Raw genomic sequence first — 13,856 nt, 5'->3', positions numbered from 1 at the left:
ACACACTATCTCTTCTCCACGGCCACATGTTTGCCAGTTCTAATACTGTGATTAGTCATTTTTCATTCCTGAGATATCTATCCGTGTGTGTGTGTGTGTGTGTGTGTGTGTGTGTGTGTGTGCGCGCGCGCGTGTGTGAGGGTGTATGTGCCTTTCCAAGAAGGGGAAAATCCATATTCTCTCTCTTCTGACCAAATTAATCAAATAAATCTTCGGCAAGGAGCTGCTAAATGAATCACAGATGGCTCTGCCCTTTTTACAGGTTGCAGAAAGCACCCGTTACAGTTCTTTTAATTTATCAGAGAAAAAAACGAGATGCCCTCATGTGCCCCTTCCCTCTTGCAGTAATAATCAGAACCAGTCTATTTTCCAAGGGTCCGAGACTTATTTTCAAAAAAATGTATATCAATAGATGTAACAGCGAGAAGATTATTTTGCCAAGTTCCAGCCCCCAGCACAAGGAAGGTGCCCTGGCTGAGGAGAGCATTTATAAAACCACATTTAATAAAAGAGAGTGTTATATTAAGTATGTTTGCTAGTGTATTTAAGCATATGGTTTCCATATCAGGCAGAAAGATGGCAAACACATGCTTTTACCTTCCTTCTAACCTTTCCTGGTAACGTCCATTTCTGGTGGATTGGTAGAATAGTGGGATTTGGGGGTGGGTGTGAGTATGTTGTTTTGTTTTGCTTTTTTTTTTTTACAACCCTAGTTCACGTGGAAAAGCCCAGAAGAACATCCAGCCAACACGTGGAGACTGCTTTTTCTAGTTATGTAATTAGCCCAGGAAGCTTGCTCTGCTAACTTTCTGCAACAGTCCCAGCATTCTTCCAGGCTCCCTGGCCCTCTCCAAGGCACGAGGGTCTGGCCAACTTGAAAGTGTGAATCAAGTTCAGCTGCAAAGAACTGAGCTCCTGGATTTTAAGTGTGAGCGCTTGGGTAAAATCTAGAGTTCCAAGGACAGCTATCTAGCTGTGTGTCCTCCCCAGTCCTGTCCGCCAGCCAGCCAGATACTCGCCCAGAAGACACCCCCTTCAGCCTTTGAGCTGAATATTTAGGGATATGTTTCCTGTAGATCAGAAGCATTTGGCTGTAGCCCTATAGTCATGGCTCCCTAGAAAGGCAGTGAAGAAAGACCATGGCCCACCATGAAACAATCTACACAGTCTTCCCATTCTGAGATGATCCCAAAAGCCAAGAGGCCAAACCATGAAGGGATTGGTACAGGGAGGAGGCTCTGCAGAGCGGCTATCTCCCCCCCCCCAACACCCCCCAGCCCAAGCAGATCTGCCTGAGCAAGTTATAAATCTACCAGTACCATTTCTTTTTCGTCACTTGCCTAATCCTGTGCCCTTCGTTTCATGTGCTGTAATTATTAACATCTGCTTTCTGAGCCTGGCCCGCGAGGAGTTTGCAAAGGCAGTTCTTGGTCCCGAACAATGGTGACAGCTGTTTCATTTAGCCTAGGGCCAGCACTTCCTGTTCAGTCTACATCTGCCCTTCTGTGTCCAATTTCTACTTCAGGGTTTTGTGTTTTGTTTTCTATTTTTTTCCCTTCTTCTGACCTTGCTATATGTTTAAGAAGAACTTCTCACATAGCACTGTAGTTAGTATTTCTAGCGTATATGCTTATTCAGTTGGCATTAGCCAAAGGAAGACAAGAGAAAGCCAGATTTCCTCCAGCAGCTAATGCAGGTGAGGCCAGGAGTAGAGCTGAGGGCCAGCCTGGGACCCAGTTACCAGGCTCTCAGAACCTCCCTGGATCTTAGACATAGGGAAAATGGGCTTAGCTCATAGGTCCCCAGCATGGGGTCAACTCCAGCTTCTTCCATAAGGGATCATTCAAGTGTCCCCCTAGGGAGCCATTGAATGGGGCAGGGGGTGGCCATCTATATTCAAAGTCTCTCTTATCTGAATATCAAACATGCTGATCAGATGAATTATGAGTAAGAAGCCCAGCCTGGGCACCTGTGGCTCACACCTGTAATCCTAGCTGCTCAAGAGACTGAGATCTGAGGATTATGGTTCAAAGCAGGGAAGTCCATGAGACTTTTATCTCTAACTAACTAGCAAAAATCTGGAAGTGGAGCTGTAGCCCAAGTGGTAGTATGCCAGCCTTGAACAAAATAAGCTAAAGGACAGCACCCAGACTCCAAGTTAAAGCCACAGTAATAAAACCCCATTCTGATTTGCACAGGGAGGTGAATTCAAATCCAGCCTTGCTTGCTCTGCCTGGATCCATAAGAATAGTGTACACTGGTGGCGGGGACACACAGAGACTTCTACCCACCTCTCCTAGTCTAATTCCAGCTGACCACACTCAGGGTCCCTGGCTCAATGGAAATCCCACCATAGGTAGCAGGCCGAAGATCTCAACATTTATGCAACCCCTCCCCACCAAGTCTTGCTGGATATCTACCATCATGAAGAAAGCAAAACCCAGTCTCTGTATGGATAAATATTCATTGGAAGGCACAAGTGTCCTGTGAAGGTGGACAGCAGAAAATCTGAGGTCAGGACACAAAGGTGCAGTACTCAGAGGGGGACATGAAGAGGCTGTGTCTGCTTTAGGTTAGATCTGAGGGTATCCAGTTGGCAGCGACCCTGAAACCTACCACCACCCTTCTTTATTTTTCTAACAGGTTGAAGACATTGAGCGCCCAAGGAAGGAAGCAACTTGTGCATTCCCAGCTGTTCTTTGCGTGTGCTTGACCCTGGCAATGAAGAAGAAAAAGCAGATCAGTCTCCTGTGGCTCTGAAAGCCAGAGGCATTTCTCTGCCATACAAAATGTCCCCTTTACCCCCAGCCCTTCTCCAGCCTTCTAGCTCCCATGAAAAGAACTCAGGACCCCTCACCCAGAGAGAACCATGATGCAGGCCAGGGAAGCCAGCATGGTTTTGTGCCTGAAGGCCCTCCTCTCCTGGCTGCCGGTGGATGACTGGACCCCAGCAGCTCCTAAGACAAGAAGAGTCAGTGCCCGCCTGGCATGGAGGGTCCTGGCAGGTAAAAGGGAAAGAAGCCACTGGGCAGGTGGTATGTGGAGTGTGGGGAGTCCCCAGATGCAAGGGGAAGAATCACTTCCTGTCCTTGGCAGGGTCTAAAGTGGCGCAGAGGCCTTGCTTTCCCAGAAAGAAGCTCCGTGGGTCGCTCCTAAGCTGGAGCAGAACTGCAGCCTTCCTGAGGTTGGCCTGGCCCCTCCACCTGTGGCCAGCCAGCCTCCTCCACACCCAGCCAGTACTGTCTCCCCACCCCCACTTCCTGCTTTCTCACTCACTCTTTTTCTTCTTAAAGTTAATTGCAACTTTTTTTCTCAGCGGCCTGATCTGGATAAACCACATCTCATTAGAAAAAGATTTAGCCAGAGCCAAAGCAGGCTGGAGAAGGAATCCCTAATCAACAGAGAAAAGATTTGGGTGTAATTGCTCTCTCCCGCCATTCTCGCCCCTCCCTCCTCCAATCCCTTTCTGCTCATTAATCTGAAAAGAAAGCCGCAGTCTAATGTCGTGGTGTTCAAGTATCTGCTGCTGCAGCCAGCAAATCCAAGTGCTTGGGGGCCTGGGGAGAGCACAGCATGGGCAGCTGAGGTTGTTGGGGTGCGTATGAGTGAAATATATAGGTCACTGGGGGCTGGCTTTGAAGCACTTTGGTTGGGGGAGTAAAGCTGTTTGGGTGTCCATGTTTGTAAGATTGTCAGAGTGCTGTGTGTGTGTGTGTGTGTTGCTCTCATTTTTGGATGAGTGTGTGTAGCTCCTTTCATTATTGGGGATGTGTGAGCTTTTGCTGTTGGGTGTTTGGTGGGCTGTGTGAGCTTTTGCTGTTGGGTGTTTGGTGGGCTGTGTGTTTTTGAGTGTGAAATACTTTGGGGGCTGGAATATGGGTAGATGAAGTGTGGGGAAGCCCTCTATTGCTGGTCTGTGAGGGCCAAGTGGTTTGGCTGCTAAGGAGTGTGTGTGTATAGCCTTTGGGTTGCATTGCCTCTGTGTGTGCGCACAGTGCACATTCGTATGAAACTCTGCTTGTCGAGTGTGTGTAATGTGCACAAAAGGCCCCTTTAGTGTTTCCTCTTGCCAGCATTACACCCCAACAGGAGCTTTAATGGTGAGACGTGGTGGCTGGGATTGCTGTAGCTCCTGGCATAGCACATGCCTGGCATGCACACCATCCTGGTTTCCATCCTCAGCACCCCTGTCCCTTTCCCCACCCTTGCCAAAACAACCAGAGTCTCAGAACCAGAATGATGATCCATGGAAAATGAGCAACCCATCTTCGCAGGTACCCCCAGGAAGGAAATAGCACCAGATTGTCATGCTCTTCCTTCAGAACGTGGACATTTTCCACAATGATGACCTGTAACTGGTGGCAGGAAGGAGGTGCATACTCCTGGTAAAATATGAATACTCCAAAGGGCCCCCAGCCCCATGTTCCCTCCCCAGGAACCCCTGCCTAGTACTTCCCAAGTACAGCTCTCCCAAGTACAGGTCACACATGCACTCCATGTTGTTGTTTTTTTTTTTTTAAATATTAGACACTCACCTGCATTGCTCCTTCCTCTATAGTATGTGTCCTCTATAGTATTAATTTTCATTCATCTTCTCTTTATGACACATTAAATGAGTTCATTAATAAAAAAATAATAAGACACTTCACCTCTGCACTGATGAGCTGGAGTATTGGAGAGCCTGCCCTCTCCCTAATAAAATATCACAGTAGCCTGGCAGGAGCTAAGTCTCACATATACTGCTCAGCAAACCCCTGCAAACCCGCAGAAGTAGTCAGTACCCTGCTCCTAGTTGACACCAGTGCAAGGAGAGCTACTTGCCAATGTACACAGTAAATGGCAGACCCAGAACTTGAACCTAGGCAGTCTGGGTGCAGAGGTTTGGCCCCCAACCACTGCCTTTCATCCCAAAAGAAGGGAAAGCTGGGAGCTGTGATTGAGGGGAGGGTGGACAGGTCTCTGCTGCCCTGGGAACCACCAGAGAGGCAGTGTCCGACCCATCTGTTTGCCTTTGTTGTCCAGCCTTTACTGGACAGTTTGAGCCTATTTGTTTATCTAAGCACAGTCCATACACAATTGCTGCTCTTCTACCTAGTAACTATCCAACATGGATAATTGGGGCTGTCTGGCAATGAAGACATTTTGTTTAGAGCATGGAAGGCAGGTTCAGTGCCCACAGCTCTCGGTGACCAGAGTCCTGGATCCAGACTCCCCCAGGGCCAGGACTCTCTCCTCACTCCTCAGAAAGGATCTAGTCCTGCCAGTTGTCCTACTGTCTCACGCTCCTCCGCATTCTTCCCCATTGTCCATCATGCTTGTTAGAAACAATCCCACTTGAGCAGGCAAAAGACAAAAGGAATATTCTCAGAGAATGTAATGGTCTAGATGGTCAAAAAGTGACCTGCACTGGGAAAGTTCTTAGAGTCAGCCCAGTGGTCTGCTGAGAATGGGAAAAAGCCTAGAATGGGACTGTATATGGTATAGTATATAGTATAGTAACCACTGGCCATGTGTTGCTCCAGAGCATTTGAAATAAGGCTAATAGAAATTGAGATTATGCTATAGGTTTGAAAAGCTGTACAGAGGTGGTAAAGAGTTAACATGACATTCAAATGTAAGAGGTCTATTGTTGAAGCCTATTGACCTGATTCTATTTTGAAGACATTGGGTTACATGAAACAAATAATGAAGATGAACAATGATGTGTGCAATACCCAATTGTTTGGTTCACCTGTTCCCTTTGCGTCTTTTTAACATGGCTGAGGGCAACTTTCCAGTTGCATAGGTGGCTTCTCCACGAATATCATTTTCTCCATTTCCCCCATGTGCTTAGAGCTTGTCTGTCTTGACCTAGGACAGCTAACAGCTTCAGAAGGCAGAAATCATGTCATGAAAGGCCAGTAAGTGGTTCTACATGGACACTTTACTAGTCAACAGAACTCCTAAATTGTTGCTATCATCATATCCTACAAGGAAGTATTTTATGTAAGGCAGCAAGGACTGGTGCAGATTTGGGTCTAGGGAAGACAAAATAAAAGCCTGTAATTTGACCTCCCAACACTAGCAGGGGAGGCAAAGGTACAAGATAGGTCTTTGTATATAGAGGTCAGGCAGGTTTCAGAGTGAAATTCGGTGTGAACTTGGGAAGATCCTTCAGCTTTCCATTGTCAGCATCCCTCTCTCACATCTGAGAGTGCACCACAGAGCACCTAGCCCAGTCCTTGTTGACAACCCCTCTTATGTCACCTATGAGGATAGAACAAGAAGAGGGTACTCCTGAGCATCAATGCAGAAATGCAAGGAAAATACCAAACAAGTGGCAGCACTGGATTGTTTCGCAGGAAGGAGGTTGACCAGTTGGCTGAACAGTTCTGACTCAGTAGACTCAAAGCCTTTTCCTATTTTAGCACACTCTGAATTTGATGAATTTGATCTAAGGCAGCTACATCTTGAACTTGGCTCAGGAAGGGCTCACTACCCCCACAATTCAGTCTCCTGATAGAGTGGGGAACCAAAGCACCCAGGAAGAGAATTGTCTCACGGAAGCCCAGGAGAGGAACATCTTTAGTGATACTAACAATACTCTTGAGTAGTACTAGAAAATTCCATGCCTCAGTGATAGGATAGGGGCTGGCTTCATTTCCACAGTAGTAGTGAAAAAATGTGTTTTTTTCCCCAGACTTTCAAGAACTGAGGCAAACCCAAAGCCACAGGCCTTCTCTACTTCCCGGTTCCCACTGTGGGAACGCTGACCTCATTTTTTTTCTCAAAACTGCTTCACATTTTCTAAGCCTACACTTTGGTAAACAGCCTCCTGTGCTAGATAAAAGCCTTATCAGTTCCCTGGCCCGCCTCCTACACTCAACTCCTTTGTCAGAGGGAAAAGTCTGCTTTTGGAGAAACTGGAGCATGATTTTGTCTCCCACTTTATCTCACACTTCACTGGGAGAACCTTGAGTTCAAAGTGCCGGCGCCTCCTGTCTCTTGTGTTCATTGGCTGCCATCTGCTGGATAGTCCTGGTATGACATGGCCTCCTGGCTGGCAGGCTAAGTCACCAGGGATCAAGATCCAGTCACTCAAGAAATATTTATTGAAAAGGAAAATTAACTGTGCGTCAGTCATAGTCCTGGGCGCTTGGGATTTATCACTGAGAAGAATAGACAAATTCCCTTGTTCTTCTGCATTGCATTATTGCAAAACAGTAAGTACATGGAAAGACTTTAAAAGTAGAACATGAGAGAAGAATGGTAGGTAGTGGGAAGCAGATAGAGTGAAATTTTAAGTAATTTTCAGGGTTAGCTTCCTTGAGAAGGTGACTTCTGAGGAAAGACTTGAAGGCAGTGAGGTTTCCTTTTGCCATACAGGAACAACATAGCTGGCAGAAGAGAAGAAAGTTCAAAGGCCTGGGGTAGAAATGTGTTCTTGCATCAAGAACAGCAACATACACACACACACACACACACACACGGCCCTTCTGTTGGGTCACTTCAATTATTACTGAACATGTAAATACAATCTGGGGTGAATTTAAGTCAATTTTTATGTGTAATGAATATTATGTGTATGTGGGAGAGAGAGCATGAATATGTGTGTAGTGTGAGTATATGTTTTGTGGACATTTTACACATGTAAGACTGAGCAGACACTTCCAGACTGACAGGGTGCTTCGTCCAGCACCTAACTGTCCTCCACCCTCCCCCTCCATCCTCCTGCACAACTCTGAGGACAAGAGGGGGTGGGCAGGGGAGAAGCCAGCCTTGCTCCTAGGCTCCATTTTGGCTGGAACACAAGGCTGGAGAGGATCTGTGGGGTCTGAAAGAGAAAGAAAGAGTGGGGGGGGGAGGGAACAGAACACTCAGGTATTAGCTATATCCACAAATATTATTGCTCTTTAAGATTAAAAAAGACATCATAAGGAAAATGATATTTCCAATCGACAAACCATTCCTTATTAAATACCCATATTAATTCTAAAAGATAAATGGTATTCTTGGATTAAAGGTAAGTAAGCTTAAGTTCTGGGAGTTACTCTGTGCACAGGAAGCTAGTCTAAATTGGAAGTCTCAGCTCACTGCATGAATTCACCACACACACCCCTACTTTAATTTAATTTTGCTTATTGATTTGAAATGTTTCTTCTTTCCGAATATTAGCATTTTAGTGCTATTAATTTCCCTCATGGCACTGCTTTATCTGTACCTCAGAGTGCTATATATTTATTTCCTTTGTGATGCCCTTCTTTGACTTAATGGCAGGCTATTTAACTCCCAAGTGTTTGGGGATTTTTTCCTTCTGTTTTCTAGTCCTAGAATAACTGTCTTTGATATTATATCCCCATAAGAACAACAATGTGTTCTCAATAAGAAAAAGATGAATAATTGAAATTTTTAATCTACATAAAAAGAAAACTACAGGTTAAAGCAAGGGAGGGAGACATCAGAAAGCCACTGGAAATGATCGCTGGGAGTGGAAGTACAATGGCTTCTCATTTTCTTTTTTATGTTTTGTTATCTCCCCAATTCTCTACAGTAAGTACCTCTACATCCCCTTCTTGGGCAAAAGTTATCATTAGAATTCCAAGCACTGTATTCAACTTGAACCCAAGGGCCTAGGCCTCATTTCTCATGCTCGAGGAAAATTCTACCCTTTCTTTTGAGTCCCAAACAGAGCACCAAGCTGCCTCCATCTTGCCCTGTGGGACTTCGCTTTGTCCTGCCTCCTGTCTCAGGATTTCTCCATTCCTTGCTGGTTTTCCTTGTGGAAAGAGCTAGGTTTGGGGATCTGGGCCCATCTGCACCCCCAGCCCCTGGCCTGCATCTTAACTGTGCCCTGCTCTCGGCAGGTACAGCAGGTTGGGGCCTCCCTGAGCCACCACTACCCCCAGCAGCTGAAAGAGCAGATACCTGATTGCTGTGCTGAGACTGAACCCAAGGAGTGGGTCTGGGCATGCCGGGATGTAGAAAGGAAGTGCAAGCAGTAATTTGGAAAACTTAGGCATTCTGGGCAATCATCAGATTTTACTGCATTGCCATTGACATGTGTCTGTATTCTCTCCAAAATGGGAAGGAGGAAGGCAGCAGGGCTGCTGGGTGCCAGCTGTGCACAGCTGGACAGATGAAGCAAGGTGCGGAGGCGGGAGGCGGGGATGATCTGGAAGGCTAAGGATGGCGCCTGCTCATTGGGTGCCAGGAGATGCCTGCCAGGACCTGGGCTGGTACCCACCAGGCAGGAGGAAAGGGTGATAAAACACCCTGCAGTATAACTTGCCTTAACAACCCCTCCAGTGGAAACACAAGCAAGCTTGCTCAGAAAACAAATACTGAACCTGTCGGCAAACAGCAGAGCATTTCTCATTGTTATTGTGAAGAATGTCAGCCTACTGACCAATAAAGAGTTTGTGAGAAGGCCAGATAAGAAAGCTTGGGGCAGAGGGCAGGGCATGGACCTGTCCAGGCAGCTGGTCCCCACTGGTCAGCTCCTGGACATACATTTTAGAGTAAGGGAAGCTACAGACTTCTAAATGCCAGGTTTTCTTTTTGTCTTTTGGAGATAGCCAAGCTGCAGGTGCTTGAAGAAGTTCAAGTTACACACACTAGGGCTTGTTGAGTCCCCAGACCTGGCCTGAGACTCTGAATTTCTAACAAGCCTCTCGTGAAGATGGATTTTTGCTGGCCTGGAGACCACAGTGAGAGTGAGTGAGAGCACACCGGCCTTCATCAAAGACATCTCTAGTCTGTCTAAATCATTTGGACTACAGCAGGTCCAAATGATTCAGTCCAGCAGCCTGGGAGATTTCTGTAAGAATGACTCAGCCTTGACCTGGTGATCAGGGGAGCACCAGCTCCCACTTCCGCCCCTCCCTCTCCAGCTAGGTACTGGGTAGATTGGGGTCAGTGATTCTAAGGAGGGGGTGTGGCCTGGTCACCAGGTGTCAGCTCATTGAGTGGCTTGTCTTTGCAAAGCTACCATCATTCTGGTCCTAAGGCCCCATGAATGTGACTCGTCACTCATGAACCCATCACATCCATCATTTGTGTCCTAGCCACATACTCCCTGAGCATCTGCCACATGCTGGGGAACTGTGATTATCCTGCAAGACCACACTGGACAGGCTAACTGGGTCCCCTTTCCCCGCACATGGAGCACTGTACTGGCATTCCCCTACCCCACTCCCACCCCCAGAGTGGGTGCACTTCTCAAAGGGCTCATATAAAAAGTCATGCAGAATGGTGGCTTACACCTGCAATCCCAGCACTCAGGCAGGAGGCTGAGGAGGAGGATCACCAACTCCAGGCTAACCGGGTCTACATAGAGAGACCCTGCCTCAAAAAAGTGCGGTGTTTTAATGTCTGGTCATTTTAATGTCTGCTAAGGGAGTGATGGTAGCTTTGACCATCTTTGCAAAGGTGAGCCATGCAAGGTACTAGGTAATGCCCATTGTGCTAGGTACTGTACATAGATCACCTGCTTAATCCTTACAACAGCCCAGATAGCAGGGGCTATTAGAAACCCTGCTTCACAGATGAGGAAACTGAAGGTCAGAGAGGGTAAGTCCCATCCCCAGGGGCGCCGGCTGTGGACACCAGGAGAGGAGCTGGGCTGAAGGGCCAGGCAGGCAGGTCTGCAGTCCACGCCCTCATGTCTGTCCCCACCCACATCTGCTCCTGGCCACACTCCCTCCCAGAAAGACAGCGAGCCCCTGAGAAACCAGTGACAGCCAGTGCCCAGTTAGTTTGGAATGGCGGTTGTCCTTGGCTGAAGCCAGTGACACTGGCACAAGCGGTGTCATCTTACACTTCCCCTCCGCCACAGACACAGCACAGGACATTTTCCCCTCTCCCATGGGGACAGCCAAGAACATGCTGCTTGGCTTTTGCTTTAGCTTGCTGAGCAGAGGCACTATCCCCTTTTTTGGGTCCTCTAGCTGCGTGTGTGTGCGCACGCGCGTACACACACACACACACACACACACACAATCATAAGCTCACATAATGCATACACATAAAAATCAGGCATGTTCACATATACATGTGTATAATTGGCATCATCACAAAAACTCACTCTCATGCACAATGCATTAATGCACACGTGCAAATTTGCACATGTTACACATGCACACTTGCTCACATTGCACATATACGTGTGCATGCATACACATGCACAGTCATGCATGTGGCACACACACACACATACACACACATTCCAAGCTCATATTCCTCCTGGGTGTGTTAGTGGTTCTAGAGCTTGTGGTTGTCTTATGGCTTAACTCTGAAGACAACTTTATATTTTCCTAAATCTAGGTACCAAAGGGGTATCTTGCTGTGGCCAGAACTCCTGCCCAACTTCTAAAGCTACAAATGGTTCTGTGGAGCCACTCATCTGGACACCTAAGAGGCAGACAAGTCTACTGCTAATTGTTACAGATGCGCCCTCCTTGGGAGGCTCTGCCAGCCTTCACAGCTGCCTTGGCACTCTAGCCAGCCTCCCGTTGCCTCACGAGTGTGACCTTGGCTCTCTACCCCTCCACCCGCCCCCATGTGAATCTGTTGCCCAGTAACACAGAAAGAAGAAACACAGGGACAGAGCTATCACTACAGATATTGTAGTGAGCAGGGCCATGCTTTTGCAAGGTAGCAAATGCTAAAGGGTGCTAGCTACACCCCAGAAGCTGGAAGGACAGGTTGGGTCCCATTCTGCCCTCGGGAAAGAGGGGGAGGTAGAGGGGCTCAGAAGCAGGCAGCTTTGCCCACCTTCGCTTCAAACTTCATCCTCCAGAACTAAGACAATACACTCCTGTGAATAAAATGCTAGTTTGTGATTCTTTGCCACAGCATCTGTAACACACAGATACAGTCCCGAGGGACAGCAGGGACACCGTGGTGCACACAGAAAGCAACTTTGCTGCCAGTGGCTGAACTTGGCAGAATCTGAGGCCCTCCTCTTCCCCACCCCCACCCTGTTACTTACAGAGCGGTTGAAAATGTTGGAAATTGTGTAGCTGGAGGCAGAGCTCTGGGAGCCAGGCTGGAGAGACAGGGGGCTTTGGTGGAGGGGCGGGCGGCACTGTCTGTAGAACCAGCTGTTCCCTGCCTGTTTGCAGAGGAGATCCCAGAGTCCAGGCAGAGAAGTAGAAAGGGAAAATTGGCCACCTCCCTGCCTGCTTCCCGAGCCCTAGCCTGGCCGTGTGCTTCCTTGCCAGCTGGCCTGGCTTCCCAGCACATACCTGGCGTGTGTTTGTAGGGCCTGCACTGGGAGGGTTGGATCAAGGCAAAGCTAATAAATTAGCAAGAAATGGGATCTGTTGATTTGCTGGTAGCAAGAGCTACAAGACGAAGTGTCCTTTCCACGGCCCAGGACTGGCTCTAGTTGCATCCAATGGGGAAACATACTGTTGATGGCCTAGCCACGGTGAATGTGACCTCAATCTGGAGCGGGGCCTTTGAAGTGTAGAATGTAGACCAGTCACTAGGCTCACACTCTGAAGATGAGAGAAGTGGAGGGAGACACACACCCATACACACGGACACACCCATACACACGGACACACACATGCATAGAGACAGCACAGGACTTTGGGGGTGACCAGAGTGATGCATCTGAAGTCCAGCAGCACCAAGGATCATCCGCACCCTTCCCCCCAGCCACCAGAGGGGGAAGAGGCAGGAAGCACACCCCCTCCCCTCCCACATACACACATGCACACCTGGAGTCCAGACTTCCAGCCTCCACAGCTGGAGAGACACACGTCTGGTGTTTTCAGCCCTACAAGGCCTTTCTCTGTGGTGGGTGGAGCAGACTCCAAATTTCCCAGAGCTACCTTGAGAGAAGGAGTCTAAGGGGCAGAGAGACTTTATTGCACCACTGCTGAAGAGGTGCGTGGAGGCAGGGAGAGAGAGGGTGCTGGTGACAGAGCTGTGTAACTTGCCAAGGGCTGCCTGCTCTGTGGTGTCCCAGCGGAGGAAGCCTGGATTCCTACAAAGGGCAGACAGAGGGCAGGAGCAGGGGACAGAGAGGCCTGCATTCCACCGCTGGCTCTGGTCTTTCTGTTTCTAAAGCTGTTCCCTCCCACTGCATCACAGAGAAGCTGCTTCTTCTGCGTCTCTTCTTCCCCTGCACTCAGCCTTCCCCCGGACCACTCGGGGCCCAAGCTCCCTCTTTTCAGTGTCCCCTATCTCTCATCACCACCAGATGCTGCAGCCAAGGTTCTAGCCCCCTGTTCTGTCATCATTATTTTGCTGAGAATGTGTGTCCCCTGACTTTGAACTTACTGACAGCAGGAACCTCAACCCTTCTCTATGCCTAGCCTCTTCCAGGCCTCCCATCTGATTTGGGTGGATCTAGGGTTAATTGCAAGCAGTCTTCACATTGAACTAGCCCTGCCTGGCTCTGGCCCATCTGGATTCTACAATCACCAAAGACTCAGTTTACCTGCGCATGATCTACAGAATACCAATTCTGTAAATTGCTTCACACACACAGACCAATCCTATAATTCATGCATTTTGAAAGGCTAGATACAGCCTCTTTAGTGGCCATTTGCACTAAAGAAACTCTGCAATGGTTTCACTTTTCCCAGCCAAGTGTTTCTCAAATTTATTTGCTCATACACAATAGAAAATGTCATGTCTTGCATATTCCGTTTCTCCTTCTTCCTACAATATACCACCCCACATTCTTTTAGCCTAGCAGGTGACTACCCAAAATAAACATTACACTTCCTCATTTTCCCCAAAGCTGGATACAATCTTGTGATAGATTCTGGGCAATGAAATGCAAACAGAAGTAAACTCTATATGACTTCCAGGAAGGGACCTTAAAGAAAGGGGTGTGTCCTTCTTTCCCACACATTCCTCTT

At 48.0% G+C, this 13,856-nt stretch overlaps 1 long non-coding RNA gene across 1 annotated transcript in view; it reads left to right on the top strand.

Annotated features, from left to right (window-relative positions):
* Window positions 1-11,780, top strand: part of LOC105986667 — a 43,234-nt gene extending 31,454 nt beyond the window's left edge. The window contains exons 2-5 of the long non-coding RNA XR_001175126.1: window positions 714-940; window positions 2,644-3,005; window positions 9,551-9,692; window positions 11,302-11,780. This is a non-coding gene — a long non-coding RNA (uncharacterized LOC105986667). The remainder of the gene's footprint in view (window positions 1-713; window positions 941-2,643; window positions 3,006-9,550; window positions 9,693-11,301) is intronic.
* The last annotated feature ends 2,076 nt before the right edge of the window (window positions 11,781-13,856 follow it).

This window comes from Dipodomys ordii, unplaced genomic scaffold, assembly GCF_000151885.1.
Source record: "Dipodomys ordii isolate 6190 unplaced genomic scaffold, Dord_2.0 Scaffold36, whole genome shotgun sequence".
NCBI classification, from domain to species: Eukaryota; Metazoa; Chordata; class Mammalia; order Rodentia; family Heteromyidae; genus Dipodomys; species Dipodomys ordii.
This window is presented reverse-complemented; position numbering and strand designations above follow the sequence as displayed.